The sequence below is a fragment of the Squalius cephalus genome, assembly GCF_949319135.1.
Source record: "Squalius cephalus genome assembly, chromosome: 8".
NCBI classification, from domain to species: Eukaryota; Metazoa; Chordata; class Actinopteri; order Cypriniformes; family Leuciscidae; genus Squalius; species Squalius cephalus.
In genome coordinates this window covers 23,636,506-23,661,114 of record NC_137129.1, presented here as the reverse complement: position 1 = coordinate 23,661,114, position 24,609 = coordinate 23,636,506, and the positions used below count along the sequence as shown (strand labels likewise).

Sequence of the window (24,609 nt, the reverse complement as noted above, 5' to 3'; positions counted from 1 at the left end):
GATACGGTAAGCCATATAAGTTATTATTTATTTTATTTTTTTTGCATTCGCATTTCTACATTGTTTTCACGTAACGTTATTTGGTTTGATTTTGCGAACGCGGTTTACTACCGTGGCCGCGCAATCAATTCACTGACTCTGTTCCACCTGTTTAACTTAGACATTTCATATAATGGGCAACCTTTACCATGCTATTTGCATGACGTGCATTTGATATATATTTTTTTCGTTTTAGGCTTTGTAATCTGATGGCCATTGTTAATGTAAGTGCTTTTAAGTAGTGTTACAGTTATAGTCTATGTGGTAAAAAAAAAATGCTGTCAAATTCTGTCAGTTCTGTGATCGTGCTTTTGAATCGTTGTCAGAATTTTGCTAGCACATGAAAATCCATGTTCCTAATGCTGTTTTCAAATGTAGTAGGCCTATTCCTGATTGCCATCCCATGGTCCTACAACTACTCCCTAATTCAAAGAAGTTAGACGGTGTTATCCTTCAAGCAGATAAGTAGAGATTATTCAGCAAATCTCATTAATTTGTAATATGTTTTATGTTTTGGTTCTGTTGATCAAGGTTGTGCTGTCCTTTTTAAAAATTGTTTCAGGAATTTGCATCGCTGATGTCCAGCAATCTACATTTGCCAGAAAGTCCACGACTTATTTCCTGGTATGTAAACATTAAAGGGGTAGATGAAACCTAAAATGAAAAGCCATCATTTACTCACCCCACTGCAAAATATGTTTTTCTTAATTAGTGTTTTTATTTTGTTTCCAGTCCAGATATCTACAATTCTTACATGAAGAAGCATTTAATAGACACATAAAAATTGTCTTGTTTTCTGAAAGAATAAGTCAAAATTAAGTGAGTTTATGCTTAAAACAAACAAAATTATATGCCAGTGCATTTTAGCATTCTAACCAATTTTAATTTTTAGTTGAAAAATTTAATTCATAGAACTATGAATAGACAACTACATCGAACCACAGTGGAACCCACAGTAGTTATTTTAATTATTAATATTAATTTTTTTTTTTTTTTATTCCATTACAGGGCAATCTCTAAGCAACCAGTGCTGGATATTAAGTTTGGAAGGTCAAGGTGTGTGTGAAGGATCACAGCCTGACTTCATCACTGGCCTGGCAGCGCTGTTTGCCTCCTCCTATAACTTCAGCTTGCAGTACCAGGAAGAGGCAGCACCTTGAGTTTGTTCAGAGGTTAGTCATTGGCATATTTGCCATATATATATTAGGGGTGTAACGGTTCACAAAATTCACGGTTCGGTTCGATACGATACACTTGTGTCACGGTTCAGTACGGTTCGGTTTGGTACGTTTTCCATACAGCAAAAATAAATAAATGCCAGAGAAATTTCCTTGAATTATTATTATTATTTTTTATTATTATTATTTTATTTAATGAAACTAACATCATAAAGTATGTTTGTTTGTTTTTTTGTGATTTTTTTTTTACTGAGCAATAATGGAGCTATACTTGACTCTTCTTATGAGCATATAAAACAAAACAGCTCCTTGGACAAAATGAAATGTAATATTGTAGTAGTTATAAACAAAGCAGATTAACATTTGAGGGCAGCAATTGTATTCATAATGTCAAAATAAAACCGACGTAATGTTAGGCCTACTTGAAAGCATTATAGCCCACTATTCCTGACAAACTTCCATACCTTGCAGTTATAGTGTTACTACAGAAAATCCATTCCACAGTGAATGTTGTTGATCTACACCGGCCAGTTCATTCATGGCACGATGTTTCTTCCTGGTTTCCACGTCAGCGCTGTTTGATCCGTTAATAACAGAGAAATGTGCATGTTTCTCACTAGATCTCGCAGCGATGTTATTACTTCAGTGGCGAATTCAAGAAGCATTTGAAATTCAAATGCTTTCTTTACTGGTCTGGATCTCTAAGCGCTGTGTGGTGTTGCTTGATCAGGCTCGCGCACGCGAGTCCCGCTTCACATGTCAAAACTGATAAACGGTCCACACAAACACAATAAGAGTAGCTCAGTTTCGTTCCTTACATTGCATTTGCCAGTTGATGTTGTGGTCGCGCCGCGCTTGCCACCTGCGACGCGCCTTCATTTGAAATAAAGAAATTTTGGTCGGCAGAAAAAATGGTCCAACGAACCGTTTGGTACGTAATGCGTACCGACAACCGAACCGAAAGCCTCGTACCGAACGGTTCGATATGAATACGCGTATCGTTACACCCCTAATATATATATATATATATATATATATATATATATATATACAGTGTTTCCCCTACAATGTATTAAGCAGCGGTGCAGCGCCACCGCTGGATTTTCAGCGCCGCTGCAAAATCTTCACATGATCAGTAATATCACGACATTCACTTACACACCTAAAAACACTGAAACATGGCGACCGGCGGCACTGCTAAATGTGATGGCTATGAATCCACTTGTTGACAAAGGAGGAAAGAGCAAATGGAAATATTTTAGGCTATAATGTCACGTTGCCATAATGGGCCATTCACTTCACATTCACTTTCACATGCAAATATTTCAAATGTGGGCGCGCGGCAAGCGCGCTCATATAGAAGTGACGCGGCGCGCTAGTTTTCTCAGGCGCGCCTCTCTTCATGGTTGCATAGCAATGACAGACGCCACGGGAGAGCGAGCAAGCGCTTGTGGAAAGAGGAATGCATGCGGTACGAACTTTTCTCCGTTGAAGTCTATGGGGTCGCTGTGTCCATTTTTTTTACTGTCTATGGAAAATATGCCGTCCCGCCCCTCCGTGTTCGGCAATCAGGTTTCATTCTCGCGCAGCTTGTTTAGTAACTTCCCGTGCGGGTCTTTTCCACTCCATGTTTGCGCCTCGCTCTCCGTTCCGTGCGTGTGTCCGCGTACTGCGCTCTCTGCTCAATGTTCCGCTCCGTCTTTGCGCGTTCTGCTCCTTAACGGCCCAAACGCTCCGATCATGTAGGCTACCGATCATGCACTGGAAAAATTTCTCAGTAGTAGACTTCTGTTTGCTGAGCTGGTATAGCCATGCTGGGCAACAATGGTAAAATGACCTGCTCTGATCACATGCTCTGGTAATAATAGCTTTGTATGACTACTTTATTTTGATAACTAGTCAACAAATAAATCTGTTAAAGTTGCATAGAACTGAATGAAGAATAATATATTGATGTTTTATATTTGAATATAGGGCTATTTTCTGTCCAATTTGTGTGGACATTTTTCTTTTTCCCCCCTTTTTTGTGTGTTGTTTTTATTTAATTAGTGATTCTACATTTAACCCTCTGGGCTTCTTCGTAAAATAGTCACACTTAGCTTCCTTCCGCCCGAAAACAGGCGAAGCCTTAAAATTTTACTTTACTTTTTCCCAGGATAACCAATCAAATATATTTTGTTCTATAATGTTTTCTGATTATTATTTAGAATTTTTGGAATTTTTTTTAAGATACTTTGCATTAATTATATAATTTTTATGAGCAATTTTTTCCATTAGAATTAATATTTTTATTTTTATTTTTTATTTTTATTTTTTTTTCCCAATAAATGCAACATTTCACATCAAAATAGTGTAGGCCTAAAAAAAAAATTTTTTCAAGTGAGAAGAGCGCCATCTAGTGGCTTCAAAATGTATTAATTTGTGTCATGTCCTATAACCGCCTATAGGCGGCCTATAGCTTTTTTATTTATTTATTTGATTTATTCCCATTCGGAAAGAAAAAAATGTATTACTAAGCAAACACTGAATGGAACAACACAAATTATATATCATTTTAAAGCTTAGGATCTCAGCTTTTTAATGCATCTAATTACATTTATTAACTCCTAACGAGTGCTGAGTAATCCCTCTAAAACCAAGTGTACCGCCAGCAGGCGCCACCTAGCTGCGAAAATATTCTTTACCATATTTTTAAAAAATCTTGCCTTGATTAACACAAAGTTGATGTCATTTGAAAGCTTAGAGTCTGAACTTTACAGTGAATGTATCCACTTTGAAAAACTCTTAAGTATTGCTGAGTTATTTGCTGATAAATAGAATTTCTTTTTTTTCATAATCTATAAAATAATGTACTGCAATGTGTCAAAAACATCATACAGCTCATGAAACATTCTCAGATAATTGAAAATGGCACTTCATTTTTTACAGCATATTATTACAATTAAAATGAGCCCAATATTAACATAATCTATTGCTTTTATGACAAGATATTCTTCATGGAGAAAAAATTGCCCATGAGGGGGTGTCAAAGACTGTACAAAAAGGCTGTCTCTTTTCCAAATGCTGTAACTTTTGATTCCTTTATCCAAAAATTATAATTTTTTTATCCAGATGCAGCTAACATGTGTTGGAGAATTTTCCTTGATTCATGTCCAAATATGTTGTAATGAAAATGACAAGCATGACAAAATAGGTCTGAGAAGGATGAGAGAATGGAAAATAACCAGCTTGCATCAGCAATGTAAAGTGTCAAAATATTGAACCAACAGAGCACCATTGTGTGAGGTTTGACCAATAGAGAAGTCATGTTTGGCTGTGCCAAGGTCACCAGGCGTAAGAGATAGGTCTTAGGGTACCCATTGGAGACTTGATGATATGAAAAAGGTATAAAAATGAATGCTGAATATTATAACGTCAGATGTCCAGCTGGCTTCTCCTTTGTTGTTTTGTACAATAAAGTAAATTCTTCTAACCTGGAACCTCGACTCCGAGAAAGCTTCTTTGAGACCTGAACCAAAAAGAACTTAGAATTCGCCACAACATAATTGTCGAGCCGAGCCAGGAGGGACAAGGGGTCGAGGGGTGACCACGGTGGGCATGCTGGCAGAGGCCTCACAAAACAAAGGCGCCATAAAAAAATAAGGTAAGCAAATTTTGCTTATATTTGTTTTGTGCTGCCCCTGGTAAGCTGGCGCCTGGTTGATGACTGCCTTAAACAAAAGACCCCACCAAAAAGAACCTAAAACTAATAAAAGAAGGGAGGAAAAAGGAGAGTAGGTTCCAGGTTTTGAGAAAAAAGTGCATGCAGTATCTGTTTGTCTGTCCATACGCAGGAGATGCGTATTCCATTCGCATGAAGGTGCATTGTACATGTGTGCGTCACAGTATTTTATGCGAAAAGTGCGTTTGCAAAATTATATGTTGTATTGTCCCTAAACGCAGAAGGTGCGTTTTGACGTGAGAAGCACGTTAATTGAGTACGCGAGAAGGTGCGTACCGACGCGAGAAGCGCGTCCCCAACGCAGAAGACGCGTTGAAGAACGTGAGAAGCACGTTATATACGCAGGAGATGCGTATTCCATTCGCATGAAGGTGCATTGTACATGTGTGCGTCACAGTATTTTATGCGAAAAGTGCGTTTGCAAATTTATCTGTTTGTCTGTCCATACGCAGGAGATGCGTATTCCATTCGCATGAAGGTGCATTGTACATGTGTGCGTCACAGTATTTTATGCGAAAAGTGCGTTTGCAAAATTATATGTTGTATTGTCCCTAAACGCAGAAGGTGCGTTTTGACGTGAGAAGCACGTTAATTGAGTACGCGAGAAGGTGCGTACCGACGCGAGAAGCGCGTCCCCAACGCAGAAGACGCGTTGAAGAACGTGAGAAGCACGTTATATACGCAGGAGATGCGTATTCCATTCGCATGAAGGTGCATTGTACATGTGTGCGTCACAGTATTTTATGCGAAAAGTGCGTTTGCAAATTTATCTGTTTGTCTGTCCATACGCAGGAGATGCGTATTCCATTCGCATGAAGGTGCATTGTACATGTGTGCGTCACAGTATTTTATGCGAAAAGTGCGTTTGCAAAATTATATGTTGTATTGTCCACAACGCAGGAGGTGCGTTGTAACGAGAGAAGCACTTCATTGTTAGTCTTATCTGTTTTATTGTGTGCGCACGTGATCTGTTTTATGTGAGGAGAAAAGTGTTTGTGTTTGTATGTCTAAGTGATTTTTCATCTTAAAAAATAAGGAGGAAGGTCATTTCGGAGAAAAATTAGCAAAAGTGACAATAATAATAAAACCTTTTACTTATAATGTTTTTTTTCTAAAAACCCAAAGTGATAGAAATTAAAAGTTAGAAATGATATAGCCGTGTTTGAGCAGAATTCATAGAAAGGACGGAGACGCATAGACAAAGTGTTTTTAACTGAGCTCTGTGCTCTGCATGAAATTACATTTGAGCCACTGTCCCGAAATTGTTACAAAGTACAAAACCTTGGCACCGCTCAGTGAGAGAAAAGGGAGTGAGAAAGCTGAGACAGACAAAGGCACATAAAATAAAACTCTTACAAGAAATAATTATTGAATCAGTGTTATTAAAAGTTTAATGGGTAATAAAACAAAAATTGATGAGAGGAAAAAACTAAACAAAAACAAGGTATCAAGGAACAAAGAATATTCACCGAAATTGGCTTTGTCGGCTGTTTGGCCATTCTCCGAACTATAATCGATGTGATCCGGATAGGGAATCACTGCCCATATTGTCAAAAGTTTGATTGATTGACTTCGTCTTTTCATTTGTTACAAGAAAAATAGGGAAATAATAAGTGTGTGAGAGCGGCGCTGCGTGAGTAAGAGAGAGAGACTGTGTGTGTGTGTGTGTGTGGCTTTGAGTGAGTGAGAGAGCGGTTTTGCGTGTGAGAGCAGCTCTGTATGTGTGTGTGACTCTGAGTGTGTGTGTTTCAGAGCGACTCTGCGTGGGTGTGAGTGACTCTGTGCACGGCTGTGTGACAGTGTGTATGAAATCCCGGGTGTATGAGTGTGCGCTATAACAGACTGAAAGTGTTTATGTTGATTTAAAGAAATAAGGAGGGAGAGAAGTGATAGAGATAGAGTTTTTTCACCTTTTGACACCTGAAGAAAAGTACTCATGTGGTCTAGAGTGAGAGACAATTATGAGGCAGAGGAGATTAGATTACAGAAAGAAAGAGAAGATGAAGATGATTGTCAAGGGGCATTGAAACTAACCAAAGGAATTAAGAATCACTTCTGGTTAGAAAAAGAGTTCATAGATAGTGAAGGACAGAGACAGGAGTTAACTGACCAGGGGAAGAATGAACTCTTGAAAAAATTGACAGGAATAACAAATCTGAACCAGGTTGAACGAAAATGGCCCTTAGTGGATTGGCGTAATGTGATAAAAAAACAGATAACTCTTGAAGCCCTGGGACCACATTTGAACAAATTTAAACTTCCAAAAACAGTTCTTCTGAACCCACAGCTCACAGCCATCGAAGTAAAGATAGATTCAGTATGGATTCCATATGTGAAAGGGAAGGAAGGGCCAAATTTGCCTAGAGGATTGCAAGTAGCATCCGTTCTGAGAAATGTGTACATAAAGGTGAGTTCGAGCATTAGGTCAGTGAAATGGGAGAGTGACACAATCTTTGAAGTCAAGCAGGGAGGGGAAATCAGGCCAGTCCTTGTAGATAACTGGACATTGGAAAGACTGGCAGTGGAGATTGTTTTGAAAGACAATCCAAGACGTATAACTCAGTGGCGGGTTGATGTTCACCAAAACAGGCGGGAGATAGAAAGACAGCCTGCACCACCCGAGAATGCCGCAGTTTTGGAAGAACAGGAGGGGCGCGAGGGGCAATAGAGGGAGAAGAATTTTGAACAAAAAAGGAAGAAATGCTTTAATTAACTTATTTGAACCATTTGAATCAGACACTTGTAGCAAAGAAGAATTGAATATTTCGGTCATCATGTTGAACGGCCATGAGGTGAAATTAACCCCATCTCTCACTTACCTATATAGGGCAGGAGAAGTAACTGCACGAGGACGGTGGTTTGAAAAGAACATTGTCTGGAGTTTCGAACTGGTGTGCCTGGGGGAGGACATCATTTGGAAACACAATATACACACCCCGCTAGAAGTGACACCGAGGCCATTGTCTGAGGTACAAATACGAACCATTTTGTGGTATCTTCAAAAAACTAAACAGATACCAGAATTCTTAAACTTAACAGAAAATTAAGAATACAAAATTATAATTTGATTAATTGAATGAAGAAATAGTTGAGGCTTGCAGCAATGGCTTCGATGTCACAGCAACAAGAGACCCCTGTGGAGCAGATTATATCACAGTATCCGATATGTAGAGATGCAATTAAAAACTTATCTGGGAAGTGGGAAAGGAGGACCAGAAAGTTAAACACTAAGTGGCCAGCAGAGGGAACATTTGATTTGGCTATGTGCAGGGAAATGGGAGCACTAATAAAGAATCACAAAGCCCAAGATAGAAGTAAAAAAAGAGTAGAGAAGAGAGAAAAAGAGCAGGAAGTGTTGAATCTTTTTAGAGAAATGGGGATAAAATTAATTAAGGGAATTAGGGAGAAGATAGACAATACAAGTGATACAATGCCAACCCCACCCCCTTACCTACCCCCATATGATTCAACTGGTAAACAACTGCCACTAGTGAATGCAACTTTAACAGTTCAAGGCAAAGTGGATTTTGAAGACGAGCCAAGTGATGAAGCAAGAAGGGAGGGAGGAGAGGATGACGACAGAAAAGTGAGCCCTGGCCACAGACAAAGAAAACCTACAGACTTCTTTGAAGTTTCAAAGCAAGACACACTGAACTATGGGGGAAGTCAAGACAGCAACCTAAGCATGAAACATCTGACTAAGGTAACCCCAGACCCCACTCTCTCCAATCCTTATCATCATGCAAGCAAAGCCCTGCAAGAACTTGAAGAGAGACTGCAGAAGGAGATGGAAGCTGACACTCAGCAATCTGAGACTGAACAGGATGAAATAGAAAGAGACATACTCATCACCAAAGAACAAATCCAAAGAGAGACTGAATCCATGCGAAAAGCCCTAGAGGAAGACATGCGAAGAGAACACCAGAGACTTCAGAACTGCACAAGAAACAGACCCCACTCAGCCATCCTTAACAAAGAATACAAGAATGTGTCAGGGACCCTGCTTTTGGAAGAACTCCCACAAAGCAAACCACACTGGATAAGAGGGGACAATTTGAGAAGAAGGTCAACGAGTGGAGCATATCTGCATGAAAACGGAAGAGACCAACTGAGAGAGGAACAAAAACAGTGCCCCATTCTGATTAAAGGACATCAAGGACAGTATGTGCCGTGGGCGGGACAAGATCTGGACGGACTGATAGCACGCCTCCCTGACATACATGAAGGGGCGGGCAAATGGATTCGACTACTGGAAGAAGAGACAATGGGCAAGATACTGGCCATCGGAGACATCAAAGCCTTGTTGGCGAAGTGTGTGGGAGGTGCAAGAACGAATGAAATCCTGGATGACTCAGGACTCAACCAAGCAGTGGACTCGACGAGGATGGATGCCATACCACTTGACCATTACAGAACAGTGATGTGGCAAGCCCTCAGAGGACATTATCCCACCCAGATGGACCCAAAGTTATTAAAAGGGGAACCAATGGGCGAAGAAGAAAACCCAACCACCTACGTCCAGAGACAATCACGGAGATGGAAGCAAGAGCTGGAAAAAGACCCTGAACGAGATCCAGTAATAACAGTGCTGTTCAGGGCTGCTATAATGGATGCCATGCCTCCAGTTGTAAAAGCCAAGCTGGAAGATGTAGTGGGACTGAACTCAAAGACAATAAGAGAGTTCTGTGACCATGTGACTCATGCAGTAGAACAATACAGGAAAAGCGAACAGAAGATGAAGAATCAAGAAAGAGAGCTTCAAAGAAGGCTGACCCAATTACAGCTGGATGACCTAGTCAATAAAAAGAAGAAAGTCCAAGCTACCATAAAAGATGTTGAAGATCAGTCAGCAGTGATGGCAGCAATGAATATACCAAACCCAGCTGCACAAGCTATGCCGCAGACACCAGCCCCTATGGGTCAGACTACACCCATTACTTTGGGAAATCCACAGCAACCAAATGCACCAATTGTGATATACCTTCCTGAACAGCAAAACAGATTAAGGCCAAATGGAGGAAGAGGAAGAGGAAGGGGAAGACCATACTACAATCAACAAAGAACACCTGACACGTGTTGGGGATGCAACCAGCCTGGACATACCAAGAGGAACTGTCCTATTAATCCATGGCCCCAAAATGAGCCCCCACAAGATCAGATGTACCAGCCTTGGCAACAGACTCATCAGAACCAGCAACATCAAGTGTCAGGACCCGCCAACCCATGGCGTGGCCCAGATCAAGGCTACTAGGGATGCCCAGAGAATCCTACAGGGAGGGGTCAGCTTCCAATGATATCATCTAATGCTGACCAAGAACCTATGCTGCAGGTTAAAATAGAGGACAAGATAACCCCCATAATGCTTGACACCGGCGCATCTTACACGTGTTTGAGCCCAAATTATGCCTCTCACCTCCCTAGATCTGGAAAATTTGTCAAGACAGTAGGATTCTCGGGACTAACGCAGCTAATTCCAATGACAGTCCCTGTCAGCATAAAAACCAAAGACTCAGAGATAAAAATCCCTGTACTAGTGTCAGAACAAACTCCAGTTAATCTCTTGGGTAGGGATGCTATATGCAAACTGAAATTACAGATATGGTGCTCTCCTGAAGGAATATACATAGATAATACAGGCGTAAAACAAATGACAGTAATAGGAGATAGCGACCTGCAAGAACCACAAGCAAACATATTTTGGTTAGGAAACATAGAAAAGGGAGTAGACGAAACACTTGAAAAATGGGGAAAATATATCAAAGAACAGCTTAGAAAACCAAGTCCACCAGGAACCGAGTTTCATTGTACAATGATATATGACCCCCTTAGAAACCCGAGATTAGAAAAGGACTGGTTAGAAAAAACCAAGGGACAAAAGGTATATTTGAACTCTAATTATATAATCGTAGGACCAGAAGGGGCAGCATTGCGAATAGAAGAATGTGACTTTACTAAAACATGGTTTAGAGTAAACAATTCAATCCCACATGTTACTCTATACTTAAATGAGGGGTGTCAAGCGAAAAATTTAGGCCCAATGATGTTGAATGCCACAGAAAAACAGTGGGAAGCCACTGAAAACCCTTTCATTTTTCAAACACCAGATATGACACACCTTAAAATTATATGTTCAACCAACATGTTAGGGATCCCTAAATTGATAGTAGAGACAGAAAAGAAAGATGAATTGAAGTCAAAAATAGAGGACCTGATATTGGATATGGAACAAAAGGTACCACCACAATTGTGGTCCAGTCATGACACAGACGTGGGCCTGGTGAAGTCAGCAAATCCTGTTAGGATTAGAGTCAAATCAGGAGTGAAATTGCCAAACAAACCGCAATACCCACTAAAGCAAGAAGCAGTAGAAGGAATTAGGAAAACAATTGAGGGACTGTTAGAGGCTGGAGTGTTGGTTGAAACTGTTAGTCAGTGTAACACGCCCATTATACCAGTTGAAAAGACCAGTAAGTCAAGATGGAGATTGGTGCATGATTTAAGGGCAATAAATGAGATAGTAGAAGATTGGCCAGCAGAGGTTCCAAATCCACATACGCTATTGACGAATGTTCCACCTGCTGCTCATTATTTCACTGTGATTGATCTCTGCTCTGCATTTTTCAGCATCCCGTTAGCGGAGGAAAGCAGACATCTTTTTTCCTTCAGTTACCAAGGTAATAAATATACTTACACAAGGATCCCTCAAGGATTCAGACACTCCCCCCATATCTTCAATCAAGTTCTGAAATTAGATTTGGAAGATCTAAGACTGGATAGCACATTGATACAGTATGTTGATGATTTATTAATATGCTCAAAAACGCTAGAACAGTGCCATCAGGATTCAATCAAAGTGCTGACTAAATTAGCAGAGGGTGGCCATAAGGCCTCAAAAGAGAAATTACAGTATTGCCTGCCTCAAGTAGAATACTTGGGACGATTAATTTCTCACCAGGCAAAGGCGATATCACCTAATCAATTAGAGGGAATAAGTAAAGCACCACAGCCCCAGACTGTGGGACAAATGATGACATTTTTGGGGATGATGGGGTTCAGTGCTGATTGGATAGAGGATTATGCCATAAAAACGGCCCCATTGCGTGCCTTAATAAAACAAGCAGGTACTAAAAATCTTAGAGCACAATTGAAGTGGGATTCTGGGGCACTGATAGCGTTTGACTCATTAAAGAAAGAATTGCAAACTGCCCCAGCATTAGCAACACCTCAATATGATAGAGATTTTCACTTGTATGTCGCACACAGAAAGGATGGGTTTGCTTCTGCTGTTTTGATGCAGGAAACATGTAGTGGTAGGAAAAAACAACCTATCGCATACTATAGCACCAAATTAGATGATGTAGCTCAAGGCTACCCCCCATGCTATCAACAAGGTTTGGCTGCTGTATATTTTGCTTATGATAAAGCCTCTGCTGTCACCATGGGTTATCCAGTCATAATATACACTCATCATAAAGTTGCCGAATTAATAGAACAAGGACGTTTTGTTTTAACTCAAGCTAGATGTTTGACATACTCCAATTTACTAACATATCCTGATGTTACAATAAAGAAATGTGCCACAGTAAACCCAGCTAACTTTGTCCCGCTAGAGGGGGAGGGAACACCTCATGACTGTGTTTCTGCCTCTCTGGCTTTTACTCGTCTGAGACCAGATTTGGAATCAACACCAATTGTTGATGCAGACGTGGACTACTTTGTGGATGGCTCGTGTTTTAGAGACCATTTAGGAAATCATGCTGGTTTTGCTGTTGTACAAAGAGATGGGGATGATTTCAGTTCTGTTGTGATGCAGCATTGTGAACAACCTTGCTCAGCACAACTGGCCGAATTAAAAGCACTTACTGAGGCTTGCCAGTTGGCTAAGAATAAAATAGCCAACATTTATACTGATTCTGCATATGCCCATGGTGTATGCCATCTTTTCGGGGCAGTATGGAAACAAAGAGGTTTCAAAAAGAGTGATGGCACCCCAATTCAACATAGGGACCAAATTACTAAACTAATCACAGCTATGATGTTTCCAACCAAATTGGCCATAATCAAGTGCCAAGCACATAAAAAAGGCAATGACTTTGTGATTAAAGGTAACAACGAGGCCGATCTAAAAGCTAGACAGGCTTCAGGATGTCAGTTAGCAGTCATGGCCCCATCTGTTCTGATTCAGCCCCTGCCTACCTTAGATAGTATAGCTCAGATGCAATCTAGAGCCTCTCTATCTGAAGTAACTTTATGGCAGCAAAGGGGAGCGACAAGAGACGCTAACAATATATGGAGATCACACGAAGGCCATATGATAGCCCCCAACCCACTGCTGAACATTTTAATTGCAGACGCACATAGTTTTGATCATTGCGCCCGGGCAGAGATTACAAGAAAGATAAAAAGACAAGGATTCTGGTCCCCATACTTACAAGCAAGGGTTGATGAATTCATAAGTGAATGTGAAATCTGTGCAAAAAATAATGTCAGAAAGGGAATCGCAACTCCAATAGGCTCCATCCCAGTTCCAGAAGGACCCTTTAAACATCTGGTAATGGATTATGTGGATATGATCAAATCAGTAAGGGGAAAAAGGTATATGTTAGTCATTGTAGACCGATTTAGTAGGTGGGTGGAGGCAGAACCTTCAGCAGATCAAGGAGCTCAAACTGTGATTAAGTTCCTAACCAGAGAAGTCATACCAAGGTTTGGCATTCCATCTCAGATAAGTTCAGACAACGGATCTGCGTTTATCCAAAAGACAGTAAAGGCAGTTATTCAAAAATTAAGGATAAAACAAAGATTCGGTTCTGTTTATCATCCGGAATCACAAAGTACGGTGGAACGTTTGAATGGAATTATTAAGGGCAAAATCAACAAAATTTGCATTGACACTAAGCTGAACTGGGTAGATGCATTACCGCTTGCACTAATGAGTTACCGAATGCAGGCCAGCAGAATCACTCACTTGACTCCACACGAAATGTTAACAGGACGACCAATGCCTGCACCTCATTTGAGGGGTCCATATGAAGGACCATCTTTAGAACAATTGCAAATGGAAATGAGAGCATATATGAGACAATTGACTGCTATTCATAAAGCTATTCATTTGCAGGAGCATAACAGGGGACAAAGAGAAGAAGAGGAAGTTCCCTGTCCAGTAGTTCCTGGAGACCAGGTGTATATAAGAATTTTTAGGAGAAAGTGGAATGAACCCAGGCGTGAAGGACCTTATACTGTAATAAGAGCAACTCCAACTGCAGTACAGGTAGAGGGCAGCACAACGTGGTATCATTTGAACCATTGCACCAGGGTCTCAAGACTAAGGAATAGGAGACAAGAAGAGGAAACAGATAGATCAGAGGGAAACCAAGAGGGAATAGCTCAAAATGCCCATGGGGAATGGAGAGCTGAAGGGGAGGATAATAATGTTACTGAACCTCATTCTAGGGAAGCTGAGTACGCTGAGCCAAGAGATGAAATGCAGATGCAGGATGGTGTACCCTCTACGAAGGACTCAGGCCATGAAGGTGAGAGAGGTCCTGATACTGATCCTAGCAGTGATATCTCTGCTGCAGCAATTGCCACAGGCACAGGGCCTCCAGAAGGGCAGTCTGATGAAGCAGGACCTCTCTCCAGTGAATCTCACCAACAAGAAGGGATCAATGTACTCGACCTCCAGGACATTGATTTCCCCGACATTGATCTCCCTGACATCGACTTCTCCAACGTTGAATGGGATGAGTTACCATAACATGAGTAAACCAACACGAGGTAACAAAACAAGCAAACACCATGTAAAAAGGTCCCTGAAGTGGGATATGGCCACTCATGAGAAATACATACAAACTAAGTATTACTTTGATTCAGAATTAAGAAAAGAGAAATTATTGGACACTGCTTATCACAATGAATGGTACAGGTGGGCAGAGTATACAGTAAAACAGGCAAAAAGAAGTACATGCGTGTTATGTTCACCCTCTCCTTTGAAAAAGCTAACGATAGTACCAAACCAATATGACCATGTGCACTGTGCTAGATTTGGTTCACGATTTTGTAGCAGTCGAGCTGGACAAATAACTCCGTACTGCCCAGCAGATTGTTTAGCAATGTTGGGGAATCATTATTACAAACTGTTTTTCAATCAGAGAGGGTGGGGGAGTGAATGCAAAAAGCTTGATGTGAGAATAGACCCAACCAAACGAGAAACCCCAACCAACTACATACTAGACAGATCATTGGAATATGAATGCTTTAACAAAATAGGCCAGCGAGATATGGGGACATTCCGAGGCAAATGTGCCATAATATGGCACCTAGACAAAGAAATGTATTATGACCCGAATGTGTACAAGTCCTCTAGCATCATATATGCCACAGCAACAGTGAACAATAATATGACAATAACGACTGTTCAAGAGAATTGTGAAAATGCCACCTTGACCTTTCCTCTGATAGGACCATTAGAAAATCAAACTGAAGCAATAGCTGACTATTTCTGGTTGTGTGGAGGAAAGAGGTTAAGAGCCACCCTGGTAGACTGGAAGGGACTTTGTGTCAGAGTAAGATTAGCCCAGGAGGTGGGAATTGTAGACTGGGATCCTAATGACACAGGAACATTGGAGGAACTTGATAGACAAAAACACAGAGTTAAAAGAGCCTATGTCCCAGATCCAAAAGTATCAATAGACTCAATTGGACAACCAAGGGGAATACCCCATGAATATAAAGCAAGAAATGAGATAACAGCAGGATGGGAGTCAATACTTGTATGGATATTACCAAATAAGAATCTAGAGTGGATCAACTATATTTATTATAATCAGCAGAGATTTATCAACTACACAGATCAAGCAATGGATGCCTTAGGCCATCAACTAAAATACACCAGCAAAATGACATGGCAAAACAGACAAGCTCTGAATTGGCTATTGGCAGAAAAAGGAGGGGTTTGTGTGATGTTTGGAACTGACTGTTGTACCTTTATTCCGAATAATACAGCTCCTGATGGAGCTTTTACTAAGGCCATGAAGAAGCTGAAGGGACTGAGACAAGAGGTTGCTGAAAATGCGGGGAGAGACAGAGACGTTGGATACTGGTTTGACTCTGTATTTGGGTCTTGGAAAGAATGGTTCATTCAGGTGGGAATAATAATAGCTGTGGCTGTTGTCATTTTTCTTTTGTTGTTCTGCTGTGTTGTGCCGTTTCTAAGATCCATGCTAGCCAATGCGGCCGCCAAACAGATGATTAATGTGTCAGTCAAGCCATCGGGAGTTGACATCGGGTGCACAAACACAAAAGTGCACCAAATTGGGCCAGGACTGGACGAACTAGATGACTTCCTGTAAGGAGAACTGGTGAAGGAGTAAGGAATGGGGTGCCTTGTTACTTTTGATTTCTGACAGTTTGATTCTGTTTTTTGATAGAGAGGGAGGTAGTAACATTGTGTATTTTAGTTTTTGGGGTAAAATTAGACAGATCATTAGAACATGAGTAGAGCAGGGAGTTAGCTAGAGGGTTTTTAATTGTTTCTCTGATTTTTATGAAGGACCCCTTCCTGAGTGTTTTCTTTTTTCTTTTTACACTTATAATCCTACTGAGAATATTTTTACATATAATCACACTAACAGTCACAAACATGAATATGTGAATGAGAGGGGACGATACAAGGTTTGAAGCAGGTCATTGCCCGTGGTACGAGGTAATGCAACCAGATATAAAGGGAAAAGATAATAAATGTTTTTTACTATTTTTATCACTTACTAATCATTTTACTTTTATAACAAAGTATTTTTAATATTCTAAAGTTTTTATGAATCAAAAGTGAAGTATGTGCATAAGACTACTGGTGGATGTTTCCATGGGGTAAACAGAGAAATTAATAACAAGCGCGGTCGCCAATTGCCGGACAAGCAAGGGCAGATTCAACTGGTGGTTTAAAAACCCGCTGTCTGCTCCAACCCCAGATAGTGCCCAGGGCACCTCTGGCAACGATGGAGCAACCCAGATAGCACTCCAGGCCACCGGAAGCGCCTGTGCAGTTCCTCTGGCACCGTGGGATAATCCTAACTTTAAGTCTGTACACTGAGATATGCTGATTAAGATGAAAACAATCTTAATTTTGAGTCTATACACTGAAATATGCTGATTATGTTGAAAAATCAAATGTTTGAAATAATCTATCCCTTCAAGACTGAAGATAGATAAGGAAGGTGGGATCTTTTACTCCACCCTAGTCAAGTGGGGGCGGAGATGTTTGGTCTCACTATTCCTCCAGGGTGTACCTTCGTGAGTGGGCTTATTGATAAGAGAGATGGATGGTCCATATTGGCCATGATTGAAAGATAATGGAGAGAAGCCTGTTCATGAAGATACATTCTGGGATAGAAATGAAGGTGGGACTAGGATTAGTCCCAAAGGGGGGATATGTTGGAGAATTTTCCTTGATTCATGTCCAAATATGTTGTAATGAAAATGACAAGCATGACAAAATAGGTCTGAGAAGGATGAGAGAATGGAAAATAACCAGCTTGCATCAGCAATGTAAAGTGTCAAAATATTGAACCAACAGAGCACCATTGTGTGAGGTTTGACCAATAGAGAAGTCATGTTTGGCTGTGCCAAGGTCACCAGGCGTAAGAGATAGGTCTTAGGGTACCCATTGGAGACTTGATGATATGAAAAAGGTATAAAAATGAATGCTGAATATTATAACGTCAGATGTCCAGCTGGCTTCTCCTTTGTTGTTTTGTACAATAAAGTAAATTCTTCTAACCTGGAACCTCGACTCCGAGAAAGCTTCTTTGAGACCTGAACCAAAAAGAACTTAGAATTCGCCACAACACATGTAGGGGGACTTCACTAAAAAAGAATTTTCCTCCTACCTTATTTCCTTGCTTAGTTATTCCATGACAAATAAGAAAGATATGCAAAATCATAATAAAAATTATATATATATATATATTGTCTTTTATCCGCTGTTTCTTGGCAGGACAATGTCCTAATGTAATTTATATTTTCAAAAATTTAAAAAGAGTTCTTTCAAACGATACCTACCTTTTGACTCTCCTTGCTACAGTTTTGGAGTTATTATGATTATATAATTTTTATATAGTTTGGGGCAAAATTTGCTGTTTCAGTCTTACCAGTTCATTTCTCTCTGTGTGTGTTTGTGTTTGTGTGTGTGTGTGTGGGGGGGAGGGTGTCTTATTTGCACTCTTGATGTTTTAGAGTGTCACCCCTTCATTGCTGTACACTTTTTTTCAGCACAGTGGCTGATCTGTAGCTTGTACCACCAAAAGTCTCTCTGAGTTTTCCTATTTTTTCGTATTTCCCTTTCATTTCCTATGTCGCCCGTTTTCGGGCGGGAGGAAGCTAAGTGTGACTTTTTTTTTTACAACCCTTTAACATATCAGAATCATCTCCTTGATTTTTTTGTGTGTTCATATAGGTAATAAAACAAAAGTCACCAAGTTTCACCCCCATCCGATGAAGCAAAAAAATTAAACAATTCGAAACGTTCAAGTTTTCGCCCGTTTTCGGGCGAAGAAGCCCAGAGGGTTAAATATGTGTTTGGGGGAAATGCGATTAATTGCGATTAATCACTGGAGGTTAGTGAAGTAAAATAGGCTATGCAAGCTAGTCATCTTTTAAACTAATGAAAAGTTTAATTTGGATTTTAATGTTCAAAATGTCTACAGGATAAAATAAATGAAAGTACTGGTTACATGATTATGTATCTAAGTGCTAAAGTGTGTTACAGAAAAAAGATCAGTAGTGCAGATGAGGGAGGAAAGAGTTTAATTTTTCCACTATCAATTTCTACCTTACAGCTGAAAATTAACACAAAAGAAAAACAAATAACAATAATCCTGTCCTAATCCTGTTTGTGACCAGTTCAAGGTACGTGCTGCAATAATCGTGCCTTCTGTTGATGGTATGTCAAATTTGTATGTCTCAAAAAGTCCATTTCTATCCACAAAACTGGCCAGAAATCATGGTTTAAGGGGTAATTAAAAAAAAAATTCTTCCGGGGCTGCATGCCCCCGGACCCCCCGCGAGCGGCTTGGTAACCTCCGGCACGTAACAGCACCGCTGCTGGAAAAATTTATAGGGGAAACACTGTATATATATATATATATATATATATATATATATATATATATATATATATATATATATTAGACTGAATTGTGTCAGTCTACCTTGACTTGACAGTATTTATTATGTTGACTACTGGTATGAACAATATGGCCCTGGTTTCCATTAGAGATGTGACGGTGATAATATTCTCCCACCGGTTAATCGACTTGTGACAACACCGGTATTACCGGTTTCATCGTGGGGGTGGGGGTGTTAGAGTGATGTAATTATTATTTTTTTTTACATGGCGTCAATTCGTCATTCGTATTGAGTTTGATTGACATGCGATCTGACCAATCAAATTCCACCATTTTTGTGTGACAAAGCAGTCAGAAGAGTTATTGATTAACTTCAGTGGATTTGAAATTGGCTTTAACTGAGGCAATCTGTCACGACACATTAAAGAGACAAAAAACGGTAGGTCATTTTATTTTTGTTTGACTGACCAAATTTGAAAGTTGAGACTTTGTTTCATTAAATATTACCTGCGCGGTCCTGTCTTTCAGCGCGTTGTCAGTGTCTATTTTTCACTGCTTGAGATCATGTTGAGAACAATAACGCCCTATTTGAGAGTATAGGGCGCGATTTCGGATTCAACCACAGTGTTTTGAATGGTGGGTTCGTTATTATTCGTTATTATTCATGAAAAACGCAACAACAAAACGGACATTTTGGCATAATTTGTGTGTGTTATGTTTTGTTCAAGGCCGAAAAGAGAACTTGATACTGACGCGCATCTTTTCCGTGTGTGTGTGTGTGTGTGTGTGTGTGTGTGTGCGCGTGTGTGTATAGGCAGGACTTTACAGCGCGGTCTCTTGTTTTGTCGCACTTGAATGGTTGAGCGTGATCATACAACGCTAGTCAACTGGTGACAGAAAATACGGATACTGCGTAATTGCTTTAAAACATTTTTTTTGCGGTGCTGCGGTGGGCAAGTGATGAAACCGGTGTTGCGACTGAACACCGTGTAACACCGGTAACACAGACTATCGTGCCAAGCCTAGTTTCCATACAGGGCTTAGCTTAAGCCAGGTCTAGGCCTTAATAAAATTAGGGTATTTAAGCAGATTTTATAATAATGTATCATAAAAAAAAACATTACTGGTGTGCATCTTGAGATAAAACAGTGGCAGTCATATATTTTAAGATATGTCAGTGCAAGTTGTTTTCAGTTGAAGGATTAGTGAAAATTCTGTCATTAATTACTCACCCTCATGTCGTTCCAAACCTGTAACTGTGCGTTCACACCGGACGCGAACAGCGCGTCAAATTCGCGCCTGCCGCATCTAGTTATACGCTTGACCACTTTGTGTGCATTCGCGTGTCAAGAGCGAAATTGACGCGTGTAAAATCAAAAGTTTGAAGCGAAATTTACGCGCGTCAGAGGCAAAAGTTTCGAAACCTGTTGGCGGCCATCTTTTTTTAGATGTTTATCGAGCATTAGCATTAGCATTAATCGAGAGAATCACCGCTCGTATATGCTCTGGAGAGCAGAAACAGCTGCGTAGGGGACATCGTCGCTGTACTCGGGTCCACCAAACCCTCCGGAGGGTTTCAGGAGTTTCACAATTTGCTCCAGGAGGTAGGTTTGGTGGACCTAACGGTGAGGACGCTGACGAGGACAGCGTAGGCCGTATAAGCCTCGGCCTCGAGTGGTTGCTGCCTGACGAGCCCGCGCTGTACAGCCCGGCGCGAGGTTCACCCTCGCCCGCACCTAATCTGTGATTTATTTTTGTTTTGATAATAAATGGAGCTGCAGCCTTCAAAAGTGAAACCTGTCCTGTGATTATTATTTTTTTATACACTAAATTGTGTTTGTTGTCTTTACATTAGATTAATAATGTTTCATATAATCTAGAATAGATATGGAATAAATAGCATTCAATACAAAATGAGTATCTCTCATATATTGAAATCGAGTTTTATGTTTTTATTTGCTTTATTGTGCATTTTAGTCATAGGCCTATTACAAAATAATTTATTGAGGCCAAACATAAAATAACATTATAAACTGACAGCACGTGACAGCAGCATGCAAGCAGGCTCCTGATTGGTTAACGCGGCGTGAATTGACGCAGAAGTTCAGATTTTTCAACTCTGGCGGTAGACGCGAATTCGCGTCAAACGCGTGAATGCACAAATAGCTGTAACCCAGGTCACTAAAGAGATTCTGTTGATGTAAGGAGAGAGAGAAAAAAAAAAGACACTTGTGAATATATAAAACAGTTATTTTATTAATGTCTGTGGGGAAAGAAAAAAATAGAAAGTTTAAAGATTCTAAGAGAAAATAAGAAAATGCATAAATAAAATCATAAAACTCATTTAGAAAAGCTATTCAATTTAGCTAGACGAAGATTGGTTAATTCAACGAGAGGGAGTTAGCCCCGCCTTAATAGGTGGACTCAGGGCAAGGATGATGCAACACTTTTTACGAGACGGTGAAGCGGCTAGTTCAAGTTAGAGAAGCTGCTGGTGCGATCCTAAAGAAAGAAACAAGAGAGAGAATTAGAACGAACAAACCAAGAGTGAAATCAGAGAAACACTAGAGAGACTTTTAGATTAAAGTGCGGATTGAGTTTCATTCGTCAAACGTTACGAGTGAACGTGTTATTGACTGCTACGAAGAGAGTACATATCCAAAGTCGGGATTTTTGCCCTTCATAGCCGAGAATTGAGTTCTCTTGGTGAGTGTTGTAATTAAATAATTCTTTTTGAGTGTAAAATGCTTGATAAATGGTATTGAATCACTAAATTCTGATGTTATATGCAGTTGTATGTAAAAGAGTTGACCCTTTTTGTTTATAATGGGAAGAGTATTGCATGTATGTGTTGAATAATTAATGTTTTAGAGTTAAAAGTCACCTCGAGTGGTTAATAGAGGTTATTTTAACGAATTTTGTCGTGTATTTGAGCTATGAGTTAAGGCGCGATCATGACGCACATGTAATATGGGCAGATGAGGCCTAAGTGCGTCATCGGAAAAATAGCTCTTTGCACATACAAACTATATGTGCTAAAGTAAGACGGAATTTCAGTAAAAGGAAAAAATGTTGAAGGTTGTTTATATGCAGACTAACTGCTTTAATGATGTATATTTTTGAAAGGAATGTCTAATTATATTTTTGGCCTTGTCTTTGCAAGGTTGGGTCTTTTCTTTCTTTCCTTTTTCCCTTTTTTCTTGTTTTTTTCTTCTTCTTTTCTACTTTTTGTCATTTCTGAGTCGGATGCTGCACATTTCCTGGACACCGGACGATTTTGAAGAAGAATTGTATGTGAATTGTCCCTGCTTGCTTCACATCGGGAAAAAAAAACCGTTGCGAGCGGGAACTGGCGAGCCATTTGCCCAATGCCCATATAAGGAAGGACCGAGCTTGTGAATCAAGGAACGAACGGAGTGGTATGATTGTGCACACATCTGAATTGAACTGTGTTGATCCGAGATACATTGCGGAAGAAGGATCTCGTGAGAGCGGCATTCGAACTGGAACTGAGAATTAGTGTGTATATAAATTATATTCATAAAAAAAAAAAAAGGAATCTGAATTGTATTGAATTTGAGACTGCTAATTAAGCAGTAAATTTTGACCTGTATTTTATTTTCTCTACTGTTATTTTTTTTCTTTCAAATTCTATTGTATTTCATTTTATTTCATTTTGATTTTATATTTTATTTTTATTTATTTTTCTTGGAGAACGAGAGTAAAAAGGGTATTCTTATAGGGTTATCATTTGGAAGGATTGCATTTGAATTTAAAACGTTTACTTAACCTTAAATAAGCCAATTAGAAACAAATTGAATAAATAGGTAAACAAATAAATTATATACATATATTAATAGAATAAGGGTCAATTAAATGTATTAGCTTGAAACTAAATAGGTAATAAAAAAGAGAGAAACAATAATAATTATAAACCAAATAGGTAATAAAAAAGAGAAACAATAATAATTATAAACTAAATAGGAAATATAAATTAGGGTTTATATTAAGGTTACATTTATTTGTTCCACAGCAAATCTTTGCTGTTCTCCTGGTCATTATATCTATTTTTTTTTCTTTCCCCCCTGTGTGATGTGATGTTTAAAAATTTCACTGCTTTATCATTTAATTCCTTAATACATCATTCCAAATTTTCTAACGCAACGAGTGCTTGTCATAAATTCTTTCTCCCCTTGCTGTTAACGCAGTCTCTTGAGCGATTCTGGACTTCTGGTCACTGGTCCAAATTTTGAAGCGGTGCACTTCACGCTCATTTGCATATTTCGCTATTTGTAAGTGAGGGTTGTATTGTCGCCGCGACGCAGGTTACAGAAAGTTGGCGAGCCAGCCAGGAGACTGTTGCTTAGCAACAAGGACAGTAATAGGAAAGGTAGGAAGCGAGCAAATTTGTGAGAAAAAAAAAAAAAATCCCCAGAGTGTTGACCCTACATTGTGATAATGGAAATCATAGAGAGAGAAAGTGTGAACATTGAAAATGCGCTTATAGTCAAAGGCCGAGGCGGATGATGAGCTAGTAACTTTCTTGCAAAAGTTTGGCTCAGTTAAACGTAACTTGATAATTGATGATCAAACTTCTGAGTTCCATCAGCATGCTATTGTGGAATATGTTCACAGCTCTGCGATGCTGAATTTAACGCCAATGTTACCCTTAACCCTGGGAAGCCTCTTGAACCCAAGTGTCACATTCCAAGTACGAGCTCTGGCTAGCGTCTGTAACCGGACAGCTAGTGATGAAGTCACTGAGGGGTATACTGAAAAATTGAAGGCCCTTGCTAAAGAGAGTGAGAGGCCCCTCTCAGATGTGCTTCAGGAGGAGTTGGAAAAACTCCAAGCTCACTCTGCTAATTGTACTCCAGAAAGAGCACAAAAAGCTTGCGTTGATGATTCCCTTAGTTCAGAGGCGTCTTGTTCTCCGATACTCTTATCGACCAATGCAGAAACTGTAGGAATGCGAATCCCAGAATCCAAAGACCCAACCAAGAGACGGATGGCCCCAATGGCCTTCCCAAATCCAGAAACCACTGTTGATGGTGTCACAGTGACTACCAGCCCTGGGTTCCCTGTGAACATTGCAGACCCACCGGGTATTCAAAGAATGGTAGTAGAGCACATAGTAAAGACAGCTGATGCTGCAATGGTGCAACAAACCTCAGTTCGCCTTAGGATTTTCTCAGGGAGGTGCCCACGCCCTCCAAATGAACCTGATTTTGATACTTGGCGAGCAAGTGTAGACCTTCTGCTAAGTGACCCGTCTGTTTCAGATTTGCATAGAGCACGTAGGATCTTGGACAGCTTGCTGCCTCCCGCTGCAGACGTAGTGAAGCATGTGCGACCTCCAGCCTTGCCAGTGGTATACCTAGAGTTACTAGAGTCAGTGTATGGTTCTGTAGAGGATGGCGATGAACTGTTGGCCAAATTCATGGGCACCTTACAGAACCAGGGTGAAAGGTCATCTTGATTTCTTGCATCGGTTGCAAGTTCTTCTGAGTTCAACGATCAGGAGGGGAGGTGTTGCGGAGAAAGATCA

At 40.1% G+C, this 24,609-nt stretch overlaps 1 long non-coding RNA gene across 1 annotated transcript in view; it reads left to right on the top strand.

Annotated features, from left to right (window-relative positions):
* Positions 1–241: 241 nt before the first annotated feature.
* The window catches only part of LOC307162649, a 35,771-nt gene continuing 11,403 nt past the window's right edge, over positions 242–24,609 (top strand). Inside the window, exon 1 of the long non-coding RNA XR_013821959.1 lies at positions 242–663. This is a non-coding gene — a long non-coding RNA (uncharacterized lncRNA). The remainder of the gene's footprint in view (positions 664–24,609) is intronic.